This window comes from Bombina bombina, chromosome 6, assembly GCF_027579735.1.
Source record: "Bombina bombina isolate aBomBom1 chromosome 6, aBomBom1.pri, whole genome shotgun sequence".
NCBI classification, from domain to species: domain Eukaryota; kingdom Metazoa; phylum Chordata; class Amphibia; order Anura; family Bombinatoridae; genus Bombina; species Bombina bombina.
Genome location: NC_069504.1, coordinates 663,190,775 through 663,194,701, shown reverse-complemented (window position 1 = coordinate 663,194,701; position 3,927 = coordinate 663,190,775).

Genomic DNA, 3,927 nt, shown 5'->3' with positions numbered 1-3,927 from the left:
TGTTTATATATATATATATATATATATATATATATATATATATATATATATATATATATATATATATATATATATAAATATATATAAATATATATAAATAAATCTCAGTGTATGTGTGTATCCTCAGTCCTACTGATGTCAGTGTATGTGTGTATCCTCAGTCCTACTGATGTCAGTGTATGTGTGTATCCTCAGTCCTACTGATGTCAGTGTATGTGTGTATCCTCAGTCCTACTGATGTCAGTGTATGTGTGTATCCTCAGTCCTACTGATGTCAGTGTATGTGTGTATCCTCAGTCCTACTGATGTCAGTGTATGTGTGTATCCTCAGTCCTACTGATGTCAGTGTATGTGTGTATCCTCAGTCCTACCAGTGTATGTGTGTATTCTCCGTCCTACTGATGTCAGTGTATGTGTGTATCCTCAGTCCTACCAGTGTATGTGTGTATCCTCCGTCCTACTGATGTCAGTGTATGTGTGTATCCTCAGTCCTACTGATGTCAGTGAATGTGTGTATCCTCAGTCCTACTGATGTCAGTGTATGTGTGTATCCTCAGTCCTACTGATGTCAGTGTATGTGTGTATCCTCAGTCCTACTGATGTCAGTGTATGTGTGTATCCTCAGTCCTACCAGTGTATGTGTGTATCCTCAGTCCTAGAGGTATCAGTGTATGTGTGTATCCTCAGTCCTAGAGGTGTCAGTGTATGTGTGTATCCTCAGTCCTACTGATGTCAGTGTATGTGTGTATCCTCAGTCCTACTGATGTCAGTGTATGTGTGTATCCTCAGTCCTACTGATGTCAGTGTATGTGTGTATCCTCAGTCCTACTGATGTCAGTGTATGTGTGTATCCTCAGTCCTACCAGTGTATGTGTGTATCCTCAGTCCTAGAGGTATCAGTGTATGTGTGTATCCTCAGTCCTAGAGGTGTCAGTGTATGTGTGTATCCTCAGTCCTACTGATGTCAGTGTATGTGTGTATCCTCAGTCCTACTGATGTCAGTGTATGTGTGTATCCTCAGTCCTACTGATGTCAGTGTATGTGTGTATCCTCAGTCCTACTGATGTCAGTGTATGTGTGTATCCTCAGTCCTACCAGTGTATGTGTGTATCCTCAGTCCTAGAGGATCAGTGTATGTGTGTATCCTCAGTCCTAGAGGTGTCAGTGTATGTGTGTATCCTCAGTCCTAGAGGTGTCAGTGTATGTGTGTATCCTCAGTCTTAGAGGTGTCAGTGTATGTGTGTATCCTCAGTCCTAGAGGTGTCAGTGTATGTGTGTATCCTCAGTCCTAGAGGTGTCAGTGTATGTGTGTATCCTCAGTCCTAGAGGTGTCAGTGTATGTGTGTATCCTCAGTCCTAGAGGTGTCAGTGTATGTGTGTATCCTCAGTCCTAGAGGTGTCAGTGTATGTGTGTATCCTCAGTCCTAGAGGTGTCAGTGTATGTGTGTATCCTCAGTCCTAGAGGTGTCAGTGTATGTGTGTATCCTCAGTCCTAGAGGTGTCAGTGTATGTGTGTATCCTCAGTCCTAGAGGTGTCAGTGTATGTGTGTATCCTCAGTCCTAGGGGTGTCAGTGTATGTGTGTATCCTCAGTCCTAGAGATCAGTGTATGTGCGTATTCTCAGTCCTAGAGGTGTCAGTGTATGTGTTGTATCCTCAGTCCTAGAGGTGTCAGTGTGTCAGTGTATGTGTGTATCCACAGTCCTAGAGGTGTCAGTGTATGTGTGTATCCTCAGTCCTAGAGGTGTCAGTGTAGGTGTGTATCCTCAGCTCTAGAGGTGTCAGTGTATGTGTGTATCCTCACTCCTAGAGGTGTCAGTGTAGGTGTGTATCCTCAGTCCTAGAGGTGTCAGTGTATGTAGTATCCTCACTCCTAGAGGTGTCAGTGTATGTGTGTATCCTCAGTTCTAGAAGTGTCAGCGTATGTGTGTATCCTCAGTTCTAGAAGTGTCAGTGTATGTGTGTATCCTCACTCCTAGAGGTGTCAGTGTAGGTGTGTATCCTCAGTCCTAGAGGTGTCAGTGTATGTAGTATCCTCAGCCCTAGAGGTGTCAGTGTATGTGTGTATCCTCAGTTCTAGAAGTGTCAGTGTATGTGTTGTATCCTCAGTCCTAGAGGTGTCAGTGTATGTAGTATCCTCAGCCCTAGAGGTGTCAGTGTATGTGTGTAGCCTCTGCCCTAGAGGTGTCAGTGTATGTGTGTAGCCTCTGCCCTAGAGGTGTCAGTGTATGTGTGTAGCCTCAGTCCTGGAGGTGTCAGTGTATGTGTGTATTTTTCTTTTATGATTCAGATCAGGTATAAAATTAATTAGAAAATTTACAATTTACTTCTATTATTTAATTTGCTTCCTTCTCTTGTTATCCTTTGCTGAAAGGTTTATCTAGGAAAGCTCAGGAGCAGCAAAGAACCTAGGTTCTAGCTGCTGATTGGTGGCTGCATCTATAAACCGATTGTCATTGGCTCACCCATGTGTTCAGTTAGAAACCTGTAATGCATTGCTGCTATTTCAAATGATACAAAGAGAATGAAGGAGATTAGATAAAAAGTAAACTGGAAAGTAGTTTCAAATAATTGTCTGTTCTACCTAAATCATTAAATAAAAATGTAGGGTTTCATGTCCCTTTAAGAAATACAATTGCAGTTGCTTTGTAAGGAAGGATAAAAACTAATAGAGAATACAAATCATGGATTGTGTTACTTAAAGGGATAGTAAAGTCAAAATTAAACTTGAATGTTTGAGATAGAGCATGTCATTTTAAGACACTTTTAAATTCACTTTTATTTTCAAATGTACCTTTTTTTTCTTAGTATCCCTTGTTGAAAACTAATACACACATCATACACTAGTGGGAGCTAGCTGCTGATTGGTGCCTGCACACATTTGTCCCTTGTTATTGGCTAACTAGATGTGTTTGTATGTTCTATCCAAACCAGGAAAGAACATTTTGGGGTTTCCTGTCCCTTTAAGATGTATTTTAGTAGATGAATGTTAATTTGTTTCACAATGTTAAAGGAGCATTAAACACAATTTTTTTCTTACATGTTTCAGATAAAAAAAATAAAAATATTGAACAACTTTACATTTTACTTCTTTTGGTATTATTTGAAAAGCATACCTAGATAGGCTAAGGAGCAGCAATGCACTACTGGGAGCACCTGGTGATTGGTGGCTGCACATATGTGCCTCTTGTCATTGGCTCATTTAATGTGTTCAGTTAGCACCCAGTAGTTCATTGCTGCATATCCTTCTGCAAAGGATACCAAGAGAATGAAGCAAATTTAATAATAGCAGTAAATTGGACCTGTAACCTGCTTATTTAATCGTAAATTTAAGCTGCCTCTGTCAGGTTCATATATGTGTTTCTCTGGCGTATCACAGCCAGTGCCTCACCAGCCTTTGACGTCACTGCACGTCACTGCTTGAGACACGTATTGATAGTTCTTAAATACCCTAATACACGTAAAGATATCCCTGTAAATCTCCCACTAGCAGCCAGTCTCCAAAAAAGTTGGAGGAGTTTCCAAAACCTCCCAAAGAAATATGCATACACAAGATGTATAGGGATGGCGCAGTGTGAGCAAGGTGATAAGTATAATTGCCTACTTACAGGCTATAAATATTATGTAGATCAATATTAAAAAATAACCTAGGTTCAAACAATAGATGCAACAATAATATTGTACATAAATATAAATACTGGAGTTATAGCAATATAGGACACAATTAAGGAAATACACCAGGGTGTGACCTATATGTTCATAAGGTAGTCAAAAGTTCCTTAAAGTGTCCCAAAGTGGCAGATAAATGAAAAATTCAGATTTCAACTTCTTCCAATCTTCTATGTATCCCCCTAAGGGTGTGCACTTACATTAAAAACCCTCAATCAAATGAGGTAAGGATGATTCAGAAATGTCGCCTCTAGGATAT